Source organism: Tachysurus fulvidraco, chromosome 8 (genome assembly GCF_022655615.1).
Source record: "Tachysurus fulvidraco isolate hzauxx_2018 chromosome 8, HZAU_PFXX_2.0, whole genome shotgun sequence".
Lineage (NCBI taxonomy): Eukaryota > Metazoa > Chordata > Actinopteri > Siluriformes > Bagridae > Tachysurus > Tachysurus fulvidraco.
In genome coordinates, this window is record NC_062525.1 from 11410221 (window position 1) to 11426946 (window position 16726).

At 39.0% G+C, this 16726-nt stretch overlaps 1 long non-coding RNA gene across 2 annotated transcripts; it reads right to left on the minus strand.

The window, feature by feature from the left end:
* Window positions 1-737: 737 nt before the first annotated feature.
* Window positions 738-2983, minus strand: LOC113662624. 2 transcript variants are annotated; one of them, XR_007143745.1, is made up of 3 exons: window positions 2101-2983; window positions 1652-1745; window positions 738-1550 (listed from the first exon to the last, which is right to left on the minus strand). It is a non-coding gene; the product is annotated as an uncharacterized LOC113662624 (long non-coding RNA). The 2 variants fall into 2 exon arrangements; XR_007143746.1 differs by having other exon boundaries at window positions 2047-2983.
* Between the last annotated feature and the right edge of the window lie 13743 nt (window positions 2984-16726).

Consider the following 16726-nt stretch of genomic DNA (forward strand, 5'->3'; position numbering starts at 1 on the left):
ATAAATAATAAAAAAGAAAAAGAAAAAAAAATTATTATTAGCCAGAACTGCAGAATGACAAATTTAATGTACGAGTATTTTAAACATTCTTCATTATTTTAAAAATACTTCTAAATGTATTCACACTAAAATTAAGATGATTAAAACTATATATTTGGTTAGGACAAAAACAATACTGCAGTATACCACTGTATGTTTATGTTATATGTCTCATTTAAAAAATGAGTTAAGTGTGAAGAGATCAAAATTTATATTTGTACAAGATTCAAGGCATTAAGTGTGGCTCAATCTAAAGGCATTCCATATCTTATTCTACATCATCCCTACAGTGAAATATGGTGGTGGCAGCATCATGCTTTAGGGCCTTTTTTCTTCTTCTTTAAAACCTTTTTGAGAACCTTTTTGAAGCCTGGAGCCAAATTACAAATGAGTGAAAATGAGTTTTGATATGTCACATGTCCATGTTGTAAAAAGTTTTTTGATTTTGCATATTTTGGGGGCGGGCCTGCGGGACAACCGAAAGGCCAGTCGGTACACCAATTTAAAACTTTGTTCAGAGTATCACCCTAAAGGAGCTTGCTGAGTTTGGTGTAGATAGTTCGAAAACTTGCCGAGTTATAAACCTCCAAATTTTAGAATGGGAGTCTATGAGAAAAAAGGCCAATTTGAGACCCGGTACCGGAAGTACCGGAACTCAGATCGCTTAGAAAAGTAAAAGCAACAAACTTCAGATCAGCGTCTACAACATATCCAGATTTGGTGCATGTGGCTCGAAATCCCTAGGAGGAGTTACTCTTGATAAATTTTTGTCTAAGCTTAAATAGGAAAACAGAATGTTGGCTTAGAAGCCAACATAACCTTACATTTAAATTGTGGTTAAATAAAGAGCCCTATTACATGTAGCATATCTCCCTCTGTTGGTCATAACATATCAAGACATGTAGGGTTTGTAGGAAGTAGCTGTGTTTAAATTCTGAGTACATTATTTATAGGATTCTCTGCTTTACAAAATAATAATAATGTATAAATTATGACTTTAATATCACAAAAGTTTTCCTGACATTCATTCTTTACTTACATGATACCTTATACCAAGGTTATGGAATTACAAATAATACGATTTAAAATTACAAAGAACATTATATTCTCAAATTATTCTATTGCACATACAGGAAAGCCAGAATGATTATAGATATTATACTAAGTAAAATATGCTGATGTTCTACAAGCTGGTAGATTCTTTATCACTTGTTGTTGGTAGTTTTTTTTTATGAGATGTTATTTGCATTTCCTCCTTAATCATCCGGCACTGGATTAAATAAATTACACATGATAAAAATACATTGGTTTATATCCAGTGCATTTACTTTGTAATTGTGAGTGATGCTGCTTCCTTTTTTGTGTTTATTTCAGTGTCTCAGTTTTCAGCCTCTTGTCGTCTTCTTGTTCTCTTATAGATTTCAAACTGGTGTGTCAGGATCTGCTTTAGAGTTGATGGGAATAGACAGATCTCTCAGAGTTCTGCTCTTACTAAAGAGCATGACCTATCCCTGTTGGTTTATATTTGAAGCAAACATTAACTTTAATCAGAAACAATTGAAATGTGCATATTTTATATGTTTAAACATGTTCTGTGCATTATTTTGCCTACCTTAATGGTGGAGTAGATGAAGTCTCATGCTGCAGAGATAGATCTGAGCTAAATCCAGAGCTCTTATCGTAATCTTCATCATAATCATCATACACTGTTGAATAAGACAAAGTTTCATGAATAACTGTTTAGAAACCAGTTGAATAATATTCATTTTAATTACTCAATAGTTTTTTTAATTTAGAAGTATTTTAGCCATTATACATTATTTTAAAATACATCTTAGGGGTTACACGTCACAATCTCAAATTCAGTCTTCTGAAACTCATGACTTTAACTGTAAAAAAAAAAAGTTTATAAAAAAACACACTTAAATTATTAATTTGGTTAGACCACAATGAACACTGTATTGTATCACTGCACTTTCATTATATCATTTAATTAAAAAAAAGTACTGTTAGGTTGAGGCAAGTCCATGGTGTGGTGTTCCTTTCTGACGTGTAACATACTTTGAGAGGTTTGATCGCAGACACGTGAAGCCATGCCATCACATCCAAACTTTTTAAACTGCTGCTCTTGCTGCACAGCAGTATAACACACACAGTAAAGAGCTATCCATTCTCTTCCTTCCGTCTTGGACCCATGTTTTCCTCCTCAAGCCTAGCCTGTGCTGATAGATGACATTTTCTTTAATCGTAAGTTTTTAAAAAACATCTAGTAATCTTAAGAATTCATGCAGCATTTTATTATGATCATCATATCTGAGGAATAGCAGCCCAAACCACACAGTGTAAAGCAGGCTTTCTGAGGAAGGGAACTTCCTGAACTTATCTTCTTAAACAAAGTAACTGCAATCACCCCACAACATGGTGAAAACAGGAAAAAAGCGGTTTTCTTTTGAATCCCTGAGAGGAGATGGATTAGTATTGGGGGTTGTGTCAGTGGTCTATCAAGGCTTAATGTTATGAAGCAGCTAAAATAAAGACTGTGGGGAGACATAAATAATACATAAATATATTTTGTATTACACATGTACACATGGACATGCGGGTGACGCCGTTTTTTTTGTTGTTTTTTTTTCATTAAATAAATGAATAAATTACGAGTAGGGCAGGGGCGGTTCTAGGATTTCATCTTTAGGGGGGCTTAGCCCTCAGTGAGAATTTAAAACAAGACGTTTTATACAGTGGTGTAGTCTAGTTTTTTGTAGTGAGTATACTGTGAGTATACGTTTTTCCCCCTCTCAGCCTCATACGCATCCATCCTAGAGGGACACCCCATAGGCACCACCACACTCACTAATGCATAAAATATGCATCTACATGTAATTTTGAGCATTATTAAAGACTGCTTATGTGTTATCAACATTCCAATTTATTATAAGCAACAAAAGACAGTCAGCTGATAAAACCTGTGCTCCAGGTCCCATATTCATATAACATTTAAGGCTAAATGTAGCTCTTAAAGATATAGTTCACCCAAAAATGAAAATTGTGTTGTTTCTTTCTTCTGTTTAACACAAAAGATGATATTTTGAAAAATGACACAATTTTCATTTTTGGGTGAACTATACCTACGAGCTACATTTAGCCTTAAATGTTATATGAATATGGGACCTGGAGCACAGGTTTTATCAGCTGTCAATTTTCAATGTACATTTCACAGTGAACAATAAACATTTGTTCAGTTCTATCACCAACACTCTTTCATTGCAGAATATTATGAACTGAATGAACTGGTAGTTTACAAAGCTTTCTTTTTAAACTGGTAGTTTAACAAGCTTTACAAAGAAATACATTTGTACTCGGGCTGTGGGTGAAATATCACCCGAAGCTACTGTAGCTTTAGGGTGCTTTCACACCTGCCTTGTTTAGTTCGGTTGAATCGTACCAGAGTTCGATTGCTCATTCTGTGCGGTTTGTTTGGGCGGGTGAGAATGCAGCAATCGAACTCTGGTGCGGTTCGTTTGTGGTGAGAACACGATCCGAGATCGAATAGACCTAATTGCAATAAGTATTACGCATTTTGGACTAAACCAGCTGCCGTAGTAGGTCGTTGGCAATATTTTCGGAAGATAAGCATGTCACAGTTTCGCAAAAGTAATGCTCGCCGCCTCCTGAAGTGTCTTGCGATGCGTCTTCGCCGTTTGCAGTGCATTAAAATTATATTTTCAAACCGCATCCGCGCTTCATTCTGAAAATTAAGACTTTGCATAGAATGCTGTATACAAGCGATGTAATAGATTACAACCACAAACATAATTGCAGCGCGCAGTCGTCTCTCCATGGTGTACTGTATGCTGGATTTTCCTGTATTTTCCTCTTTTTGTTTACTTCCGGAGTTTCGTTGAATTTTCCCGCACGTTTATTCTGACCAATCGAGAAGCAGTTTAGGAAATACGCTCAAAGACATGTGGCCAATGAGTGATGTGGATGTTATCACATGACTGCATTTTGGTTCGTTTCAACTGGTGCGGAACAGAACGATCAGTGTGGTGTGAAAAGGAGCCAAAACTGCTAAAAAGCTACAATGTATAATTTTTTGCTTTTGGTCCGGACCAAATGAACCGAACTATAGGTGTGAAAGCACCCTTAAACGCAGGCTTCCTTACATTAGTTAGTTAATTTCAAATTTGCGGAAAAAAAGACAGCCAAGCAACTGATTTTCCTCCTTGGCAGGTGACGTCAGATCAGGTCACAGGTACCGGAAGCCCCAATGGTCCAAAAACGTTAGTTATTCGCAATCGCAACCACAGTCTGTGTTTGCAATACAGACGGGGTGAATTTATGAATGAAAGTTCTGTCACAAAACGATATTATTACGTACCTCACGCTTTTTAAGTGGGTATACGGAAATCCTTGGCCTTTCCTAGTGGGTATACGGCGTATACCTGTGTATCACGTAGACCACACCACTGGTTTTATATTATATATTATGACAACTCTGGTAATAAGAATAGTGACATTTCACTGCTTTTGGTTGCCGTCTTTGTGTCTTTCCGCCGATTAACGTTATAGATAAACGCCTCCAGCTCTGACTGCGCGTGCACGCTGCGCGTACCTGTCCTTCTCCGTTCAAATAAAGCAGACAGCCGAAGATGCACTTTTGAAAGACTACAATGCACGTGCGTAAAAGCAAAGTAAAAAAAATCGCTGTTGGAGCAAACTGATAAATAATTTTCTTTCCCATCGACGACATGTCCTGCATTTTAACGTAATTTTCATTGTTCATTTATGAAAGTAAAAATGATCCTTATAGTTTTAGGGTGGCTGAGATCACACAGAGATGTGCTGAAGGCACCCTTAAAAAGGACTAGAACCGCCCCTGGTGTATAGGGCATCTGTATTCGGCCTGAACGTAATGAAACAGGCATATTGTTTAGCCTACATGTATTTGACTGCACGCAGCACTGCGCAGACAAAGCGATCTATGACATCAAAGTTCTGTGAGAGCCATTCAAAAGCTTATCACTCTCGCGTTACACTGATCTCATGTGTCAATAGACCTGCGCTGCGCAGGTTGTTAATCTCTCTGTTGTGATGCCTCAATGCAAATAATCAAAGCAAATCAATGCAAAGACTAAAAATCATGTGTTAAACAGTGTTTATTGTTCAGCGAACATGAACTGGAGCTTATTTTTAATAAAAAAAAAAACCTCAGCATAACATATTGTATTTAGATAACATTGTATTGTATAAAATATATAAATAATGACAAACACTAGGAAATCCAAAGTAGCATTGAGCGGTACCAAAAAGCCAGCCGTGACGGCGGAGATGGACGCAGATGTGACTGTTTACTGTATGTAACTGGCAAAAGAATATAACACATGTTGTCGACTCGTCAGCCTACATGTAACACAACTTCCCTCTACAGGTTTTCGAATTTCCCGCGCCGAACATTTGACCGCCGTTCGATTGGCTCTCGCAGAATGCCGGAAGACCTTGCGGCATTCTTCTCTCCGAGGCGGGCTTTTTAAAAGGCTAAGATGACCTATGAATTCCGTAAAGATCGTCATCTTTACATCGGATTCATAGATCTGAAGGCTGCCTTCGATACCGTCTGCCACACTTCACTGTGGAGTATCCTACACGCCCTTGGAGTACCACCCAAGATCGTTGCCCTGTTCAAGCTGCTTTATTGCAATGCTCAGAGCTGTGTCCACATCAACGGCAGAGACTCAGACTGGTTTCCCATCTCCAGTGGCGTTCGCCAGGGCTGCGTGGCTGCACCTGACCTCTTCAACTGCATCATTGACCATCTGATGTCCAGGGTTTGGGAGCGGGACCTCGGAGTGTCCTTCGGCAGCTACCACTTGACTGACCTGGAGCACGCTAATGACACCATCCTGCTCAGCACGTCCTACAGCCAGCTGAGAGACTCTCTGGCCATATACAGTGAAGAGGCGGAGAAGCTCAGCCTCCAGGTGAGCTGGATGAAAACCAAGTTCATGTATGTCGGTGACAGACCACATCCACCGTCTGACATTGTGGATTTTGTCAAGAATTTTGTGACAATGGGGGACATAAAACCAGTCTCTCTGGAAACCACTCTGGCGGCACCAGACTATCTCACGCAAGACGAAGCTCCGGATTTACAACTCAGCAGTACTCTCCCTCCTGCTATATGGCTCGAAGACTTGGTCCCTAAACATGACACTGGCTGCAAGATTAGATGGCTTTGATAGCAGGGCTCTAAGAACCATCGAGAACATCAGGTGGCCCCAGCGGGTTTCCAATCAAATGCTTAGAGCCCGCACGTGCCAGCCCAGAGCATCCTCCCTGGCCACACAATGTTGCACCCGCTGGCTTGGCCATGTCCTCCGCCGAGAGCTATTCTCCAGTTTGATCTGAGGGCTGCAGGCTGGAAACGACCACGAGGTAAACCCCGCACCCGATGGCTTGACGTCCTTGCGGGCGACCTTCAACAACAATAGAGGATGCAGAGCAGCTGGCACAAGACCGTCAGTGCTGGAAACAACTAGTTCATCTGGACGGCTCAAGGCTTAGGGATGGGACACCCCCTTACCCATCACAGGAGCCAAATTGATTGATTGAATTGATTGGACCTTTGCTCCAAGAAATTTTCTCTTTAAATTTTAGTTGAATACCTCTAATATACATCTATACAGTAGATAGGCTAAGGTGCAAGTTTGGCTGTAGGAAGAAATGACCTGCAAAAAGCTACACCTGGGTGTATGTGTGTGTAAATAAGTTCACAGATCCCTATTTAAGCTAACAAAGGAGTCAGGCAGGAAGTTAAGTCTCTATCTCCCTTGGAGCAGCTTACCTACCCTGGTTGAGGAAATTAATAGTTCTAGACTCAATTGTTAGTATCTGACCGTGGTGTTTAAAGTGTAAATATTCAGTTGTTTGCGGCACATGATTATGGTTCATTTATGTAAATGTTTTGTTTGCAGAGGGTTTGTGTTCTGAGCATGGGGGAAATAATACTAGCTTAAACATCTAATATCAGTGGAATAGGTGTTAAAAAGTTACGGTGTTCTAACTGTTCTAAGGAAACCAGCAGGAAAGAATTGCATGGTATAAGGCTATAATCATAGTGTATAATCAGTGCATAGACTAAGCTCGTTGTTCTTAATGAAGAAAAATTTTACTGAAACCGGAGATGTAAAGGCACATGTATCTAAGCCCCTGAACACATTAAATGCATTTCTACATAATTTTGTTCTCCAAAATTCAAAAAACAGGTAAACATAGAGTAATTAGTTATAATAAAATCTTTAATCGAGTCTGAGATCGAGGGTAAAAAAGCAAATAAGCAAAAAAACAAACAAACAAACAAACAAACAAAAACAATTATTTGTTTAAGATCTGTATTATTGCTTCTTTTAAAATTATGTATTTTTGATCTTCTCTTTTATCTTCTTTTATTTCAAATATTATGTCCAACGTGAAACTATATAAGTTAATTTACAATTAGATGCTTATTGAAGACAAGCTCAATTAGTATTTTATTGAGCACTTAGTAATATCGAATCTCAGTAATCTCGTACCATTTTTTTAATATATATCGGGGCACTGGACTGACACATCTGATTGGCCAGACCAAACATTTAAACCCACTAATTGTTATTGGCATTAATGGCAATTTCACAATGATTGACATTTCACTTCACCACTCATAGAAGCTTTCGGTTGATGTATGAAAGAGCCACAGAGCTGGTTGGTAATAATATCACATTAATACTGGACTTAATTAACTATAAGAATTACATAACAGATAATAGTTGCATTTTATTCATGTACAGTATATATACTGCTTATATAGGTTGTTGGTCAAAGACCAGCTTAGACCAATGTTATTTTCTCATTATTTTCAATTATTTTCTGAAACACCTCAAAAGTATTTTTTAGTTCCTTTGGGTAGCTGAGGTTGAGAGCATATACCAGCCCTAGCAGGGCACAGGCTCTGGATACATCCAGGTCTTGCAGGACTTCCGTTCCCTCAATAATACTGGCGTTGGCTGGGTCAAAATTTGTGGCACCTCATCATCCTAAGTAGATCAAAATCAATGTCAGGTGTTTTAAGACAAGGAAAGGAACAGGACATTAGACACATGAGTTAAATCTTAGGAGTTAAAACTTACTACACATGAAAAATTGCAAATTTAAAGAAATGTCTGCTGCCTAACCATCAAACATAATGCTGCAGATTGTATATGAAAGAAAAATAAAAACTCAAATGTTGTAATGGCAAATTTACAAAAAGCTCAAGGTTTACAAGGTTACAAGATGGATCAACTGTGAAAACGTCACAGCAGATAAAAATGGCATGCACACATTGTCATGTTAGGTATTGTGCTTAAATTAACTTGCTTATTAGTTAACTATTTAACTTGTTACAGGTTTATGTATGTATGTATGTATGTATGTATGTACATGTATGTATACATACTGTATGTGTGTGTGTGTGTACGTATGTATGTATGTATATACGTGTGTGTGTGTGTGTGTGTGTGTGTCTTAATCAACCCAGTGTAAACTTTAAATTCGGACGACACTAAACATATTCGACATCAATTAACATCATTTAGCTGCCACTGTAAAACAAAACATAATACCTATTTTGAACACACTAGCTAGCTAAACGTCTATTAACTTTAGAATCGATGAATTAGCTTAGCTCAAAATGTCTTTTCAGTTTAGTGTGTGACAACAACGATTTACTTAAGTAAAGTTTGCCGCATTCATTTTGTTTCATATTTAGGTTTATATGTATTTTGTCCACCGTGGAGGAAAGCTGATTTTGCGGTTTACGCGGTTGTAGCCGCCTCACTACATTACTACGAGAGAAAAGAGGTGTAGCGTTTAGATCAGGAGTTATTGACTCGGGAAAATCGAATCTGTGAATCTGCAGACAACTTTACTTAAGTCAACAATTTTTTGTGCATACAGTTGGTAGCTGCTGAGATTAAAACAAAGCAAAAATATCAACTTACCTATATAGCCTTGATTCTCCTGTTTCTCCGGCTCCTAGTAGTCCTTCTCTGGCAGAAAAACACGTCCGGGCAAATTCCGCCTTTACTCAACTTCTAAAGGATGCTCACTAGATATACAAGTTTCACTAACTTAATATTTTTCTGTTGTTACGAGAAGGTAAAAGTGTGTGTTCAAAATCGATATATAATTAAGTTAAGACAGTATTCTTTATTTTAATTTTGAAAGACTTATTAAAATGAGTTATCAACTCACCAATACAAGTACATATTACAAACTTAATTATTTTATGCTGAAAATATTGTTTATTTTAAGTTTTACAAACTAACCGCATGAATAATTTTTTAGAGTGTAGGTGGAAAAGTTATAAGGACCAGTAATTTATTTAAAATGTAATTGTGTCATTTTATTTATATTTGAATACAAATAATTCAAGATCGGAAACTCCTGCTTTAAAACCTTGGACTGGAGCTTCTCTTCTTAACAGATATTTGATTTTAAGTAATGGAGTAAGCTGTCAGGTGACAGGTTTCCACTCATCTCTTATCAACTGTTAGGGCTGTGAAATCATTATGTTCGTGAACACTGGTCACATTTACAGAACAATTATTTATATCTGTCAGTGATTTGTAGAGGAGACTAATATAAACACAGATCATTTATCACCATGAAGTAAAAGTAAATAACCAAAAAGTGTTAAGAGGAAAAAAACACTATCATGAGTATTTTATGAACAGCATCTTAACCATGAGACTGAAACTAATATAAAGTGCTAATTAAAGTGACACGAGACTTAGGTGAGAGGAGCTGAAGCATGTGACATGCTGGGGATGATCACTAATGTAGTTTTGTGCCTGTACAGTGTGACAAATGTAAATGTGTCTGTTGTACCACAGTGATGTTGTCATGCACGTGAAACAGGTTAGATCCAAATGCTGGTTTATTAGGTGAATTCCAAAACAGGCAAGGTTCAAACATCAGGCAAACAGGAATATCAGAGGAAAATCCAAAAGCAGTATACAAAAATCCAGGCTTCAAAACAAGGCAAAAGACAGAACCGATAATACGCTCAGAATACTAACAAACTAACAATTCTTCGCGACATCCAGGAGTTCTGAGTGAGCTTAAATAAACCAGGTGATTGCAAATAGGTGTGCTAGGTAAGTGGTGCAATGAATTGTGGGAAATAGAGTCCTAATGCTAAAGTGCAGCAAATCCTCTGCAGGCCAGCAGAGGGAGCCCTCATGGCTCTCATAACAGATGTAGTATTTATTCCAACTTTTATTAAGTACAGAATGAAATCTCAGTTACTGACTGCAGCACCTTGCTGCTCGTTGAGCTCTCAGTTCTTTTAAACCAGATAAAATGGATCAACAAGTGAAGACAAAGCATGTGAGTGAAAATAAATCATCTGTCACCTGACTAGTGCTGCTTTCAAGGAAACAGGAAATAATGCAGCATTTTATGTACGTCTCTAATAAGCATCACTTTTTATTCTTCTAGATCAGACTCTAACATGGGAGCCGTCCTTGCCATAGTCGAGTTGGTCACTGCTGTCACACTCCTTTCATACATATCCTAAACTACTCTTATGTACTTCCTACGAAGGCTGAGAAAGGCACATATCCCCCACACTCTTCACCCCACACACACCTCAAACACACTCTTCACCCTCCTGCCTTCTGGAAAAAGGATTCGGGCCTCATGACCAGACTGTGTAACAGTTTCCTCCCACAAGCCATCAGACTTCTTAATAACTGAACTGAACTGAGCACAAAACACACACACACACACACACACACACACACACACACACACACACACACACACACACACACACCCCAACTGTATGGGCTGCACAGACACCAAATACACACTCTTCCAATATACATCCATCAAACTGTTTACATGCTGTTTTACACACTGTTTTTGCTCTTTGCACATTCTGTCTTACATTTCAGTTGATTGCTGTTTTGCACAAAAACTTTACATTACCTCAGGTAACTGCTGCTATACCGCTGTCTTCGTTCTAGTATTTCTGCACACGCAATATTGTTGAACACTTAGATTAGACTAACATTTTTTTTTTCATTTAACACTTAGATTAACATTTTTTTATTTCTTCGCAGGGTAACAAACACATTTACATCCATTATTGGTGTGCAGAAAGCAGAAACTTGAATACCGGTGCGCTAGAGTTAATACGGTAGTTCACGTTGACCAAAACAGATAAGAAAACACGTTTTGGAGAAAAACATTTTCGGCAATCACAGACATTCGCATTCAGATGGGATTAGGTTTCTCAGAGGAGCGCCGATTTTGCTGAAAAACAGTAGGTAATTTGCTCTGGGATTTTTACACAGTGTGAGAAAAAGACAGACATGGCAGATTCGGACGGGATTCTACAAAATAATTTACTGATGTAATAAAAACATTTACATGTTATGTGTTTATTCACTCTGTTGGGAAGCACAGACCTTTTAATAAATTAAATTTACTCAAATGAAATCTTATAAACTATTATTTATAAGTTTACTTTACATTTTTATTATATATATATATTATTATTATTACTAACATATTTTACTAATTATTTTAGGGGCGCACAGTGGCTTAGTGGATAGCACGTTCGCCTCACACCTCCAGGGTTGGGAGTTCGATTCCCGCCTCCGCCTTGTGTGTGGAGTTTGCATGTTCTCCCCGTGCCTCGGGGGTTTCCTCCGGGTACTCCGGTTTCCTCCCCCGGTCCAAAGACATGCATGGTAGGTTGATTGGCATCTCTGGAAAATTGTCCGTAGTGTGTGAGTGAATGAGAGTGTGTGTGTTTGTGCGCCCTGCGATGGGTTGCCACTCTGTTCAGGGTGTATCCTGCCTTGATGCCTGATGACGCCTGACCTGAGAATAGTTTGGATAAGCAGTGAATGAATGAATAAATAATTTTTTTGATTCCACAGCACTTTGACTTTATAGATACAGAAGCTTCTTCTTCTGTTGTTATTATTGACAAAGTTTTACTGAACTTTAATGAACCTTAAAACCATTAAATCCTTATTAATTGCTGTAATCTGTAATCTGAGATGATGCACGAAGCCACACCCACTTCCCTGCTCATGTCCAGCTCCATGGTGAAGGACTGAAGACTTTTCGGATGTTTTCTCTAAGTTTCAGCTGTAAATATCAGTGAACATGATGGATGAAGCAAAAGAATCTCCTCTGCTGTGTGCAGAGACGCTTGAAGCTGAACTTTACACGTCTGTCAGGGTCATGTTATTGTTTGTTACAACATCCACCCGTTAGGGGGCGACATAGAGTGAAAGAGGCCAGAGTTGAAGGATACGAGGAAGAGAGAGTTTACATTTACAGCATTTGGCAGACGCCCTTATCCAGAGCGACGTACATAAGTGCGACAGATGATTGTCCATGGTTACCCCGAGGTTGCGAGCTGTGGCTGAAGGGGAGATCAGATCGTTGTGCAAGGATATAGCAAGATCATGACCTGGGGATGAATCACCTGGGATGAACAGCAGTTCAGTTTTGCTAGGATTGAGCTTTAACTGATGAGCAGTCATCCATGATGAAATTTCTGCCAGACATGCTGAGATCCGTTCAGAAGCTGTGGCATCTGAGGGTGGGAAAGAGAAGATAAGTTGTGTATCATCAGCATAGCACTGGTAAGAGAACCCATGTGATGAAATAACTTCACCAAGAGAGTGAGTATACAGGGAGAAAAGAAGAGGACCAAGTACTGAGCCCTGTGGGACACCAGTGGAGAGTCTGCATGGAGCAGATGTCACTCCCCTCCATGTTACCTGATATGAGCGTCCTTCCAGGTAGGAGGCAAACCATTCCCAAGCTGATCCGCAAATCCCAAGACTCTTGAGGGTGGATAAGATAGTCTTGTGATTGACTGTATCAAATGCTGCTGAAAGCATGTAGCATCTAGCAGCATGTAGCTTCTCAGAGACATCCAAAAGGAGCTGCTTTAAAGCCAGACTGGTTGGGATATTGGAGGTTGTTCTGTGAGAGATAGACAGACAGTTGATTATAGACAATGCGTTCAAGAATTTTTGAAAGAAATGAGAGAAGTGATACCAGTCTGTAGTTACTGACGTCTGATGGATCCAGAGCAGGTTTCTTTAGGATGGGAATAACCCTTGCTCTCTTGACCAGATGCTATGGATCTATTGACGATAGTGGAAATGAAGGGCAAATGGTCTTGCGAGATGGTCTGGAGCATAGTGGTAGGGAGTGGATCCAATGGGCAGGTGGTAGGATTGCAGGACTGGATGAGTTGTAAAATCTCTTCTGCTGCCACAGTTGAGAAATGTGACAACGAAGGTGTAGGGGAATGCATACTCTGAGATGTAAGTGCAGTCGGGGCTGAAGTGAAGGTCCGGCAGATTTCCTCAATCTTCTCCTGGTAGAAAGAAGCAAAGTCTTCTGCAGTCAGGGAGGATGAAGAAGGTGGAGCCGGGGGGTTAAGCAGAGAAGATGTTGTGGAATTTCCTAGGGTCATGTGAGGAAGCTTCAAGCTTTTCCTTGTTTCCTTGAGTTCGCGAGATGAAGCACATGTTCGCTTCTCGGCCTTTTGGCTAAGATCAAATGTAGTATTCCCGCTTCCGGTTGAGCGAACGCTGGCGTGTTTGTCTGCCACTGCTCTCTGGTGTTTTTGTCTGTCTGTTAGTTTGTTTTGTTTTGAATTTTTTCCCTTAGATTTTATTTATTTATTTGTCTCTATCTTTTGTGGTTATTGCATCGCACTTTGGAAGACGTTTGAGTCTCGCCGACACACGCTGGTTTGCGTGTTTTTGCCGCAGCTTACCCCTTCGCCTTTATGGATTAATTTATGCAATGGACATTGTGTCTTTTTACCTATGGTTTCTGTGGATTATATATTCTGGATGAACCATTTAATGACTAAGCTGTTAATTTAACGACTAATCTTTTTCTGTCCCTCACTGACCTTCCGCGAGCCTGATTCCCTCTTCTCCCCAATTTTGCAGCGTATCGGCCTGTTTGCAAGTTTTCTAATTTCTCTCTGGTCTGTTACCTGTTTTCTCTGACTTTGGGTTTTTAAAGGTCTGGGGCTTTCTTATCCGGTCTGCCTTATTCCTACCCAATAGGGTGCATTGGTGTGGTTTTCAGGCTAACGCGTTTTTCTAACATGGTCATGTAGTAGAGACAGAAAAGATGCATTGTTTATGGCTTATCGTTCTTTCCGTGCTGGTTGGTATAGAGCTGTTCTTTCAGCGTGTACGGCACAGCAACTTTGTTTCACACAAGTTTTTTTGTACAATGGTTTTTCGTTATTCGTCTGCTGAACTGTTACGGCTGAACTCATCTTTGCCATTACCAGAAAAAACTTACAATATCTGCTGCGGTTTGAGGATTGCCCGTCGTCGACGCTATGTTCATCGCGGCTCTCGTCGCAAATTTCATTCTGTCAGTCAGCGACGATTTTGTGCTGCTGACCAAATATCAGTTGTTTGGTCCCCTGTCCACCTCTCCCATGTTAGAATGGATGCTGGAGTTAACCTCTGTAACCTTGCATTTCTGGATCATTCAACAATCTTCCCACCAACTAGTCTCCTGTCAGACCGTCCTTGGCCTGTGGATCGTCCGGTTAAATTTGGGCTCTTAAATGTTAGGTCTGTGTCCAACAAAACATTCATTTTAAATGACTTCTGCATCACTCATGACTTGGATTTTTTATTCATGACAGAAACATGGCTTAGTCCGGGTGATAATACAGCCCTAGTTGAACTTTCTCCTCCTGACTATTCATTCTATAACTCTCCTAGATCTGTGTGCCGTGGAGGTGGAATTGCAACTATTTTCAAGAATTGTTTTAAGTGTAAGTGGTTACCTGATGAAAACTTTCAAAGTTTTGAGGTGCAACTGTTTATGGTTAATTTTCCCACTTCACTGCTCTGTGCCCTGGTCTACAGACCTTCAAAATAAAGGACTTTATTCAAGAATTTTCGGACTTATTGGCTTCCTTAGTGTCACGCTCTGATAGTCTCTTAATTTTGGGTGACTAACATTCATGTCTGCTGTCATTCAAAGCCTCTGGTCAAAGAGTTTTTATCTCTTATGGACTCTTTTAATCTCTCACTTTCTGTCACTGGCCCTACACATCAGAAAGGTCACACTTTGGATCTAGTGTTGTCTCGTGGTTTTCTTGTGAATCATGTTGAACTATGTGCTGCTGTTATTTCAGATCATTGTCCAATTATTTTTGACTCTGTATTGCCATGCTCTCTACTTAAAACCTATCACTCTTCTCGTTACTCCAGATGTTTTAATTCTTCTACTGCTAAGTCTTTTAATGATGTATATTTATCTACCCATTTTCCAACTATTGTGGATGATCTATCTACTGGTGTCCATCCTGATGAATTAGTTGAAATTTTTAATACTACCTGCAACTCCACCCTGGCCTCAGTTGCCCCCCTAAGGTTTCAGAGATCTAATGTGAAAAGGAAGGTACAGCCATGTACCTTCAGGGACCTATTTGTGCTATTAGACAAGAGTGTAGGCGTGCTGAGCGTAGTTGGAAGAAAGAAAAACTTCAGGTTTCATACTAAATCTTCAGAGAATGTCTTAAAAAATATCAGAGTGCTGTTAAGGAGGCACAGAGGAAATACATGTCAGATCTAATTGCTCAAAATGCAAATAAGCCAAAGATACTTTTTAAGACAATCAATGTCCTTTTAAATCCTGTTCCTAGTGAATCACTAGAAATTTCCACTGACTTGTGTGAACAGTTTTTAAATCATTTTGCACAAAAAGTCGAGTGTATCAGGTCTAATATTCCATCTCAAAATTCTCTTCCTCTAGAAAGGATTTCGCAACGGAGCTCAATATCTAGTTTTCAACTCATGTCTCCTTCACAGCTTCATGAAATAGTTCTTAGTATGAAGCCCTCCTCTTGTCATTCTGATATTTTGCCTTCTCACATTTTTAAAGAGGTTTTACCAGCTTTGGGTTCTGTTGTTACTGCTATTATTAATAGCCCCTTAACAAATGGAATTGTACCATCTTCTTTTAAGCATGCTATAGTCCAACCATTGTTAAAAAAACACCATCTTGATCAGTATGCGCTGGATAATTACAGACCTATATCAAAATTATCCTTCATCTCAAAAGTCTTGGAAAAAGTTGTGTATTTGCAGGTCTCCTCTTACCTAAGTACTTTTAACATCTTTGACACATTTCAGTCTGAGTTTAGAGAATTTCACAGTACTGAAACTGCCCTACTGAAGGTTACCAATGATATTTTATTGTCACTTGACTCTGGTTCTTGCTGTATTTTAATCATGCTTGATCTAAGTGCAGCTTTCGACACAATAGATCATGATATCCTTCTACAAAGACTTTATCAAGTAGCTGGTTTTCAGGGATCTGTGCTGTACTGGTTTGCGTCCTATCTCAAGGACAGATCTTTTTCTGTGAATTTGGGAAATTGTTTTTCATCTAGGGCTCAAATCTCCTATGGTGTTCCTCAGGGCTCTATCTTGGGTCCTTTGCTTTTATCATTGTATATACACTTGGTTATATTTTTCAGAAACACAATTTATCATATCATCTTTATGCTGACGATACTCAATTCTATTTTCCTGTTAAAAACAATAACTGCTCTATGTCCACTCTGTTTGATTGTCTTCAGAACATT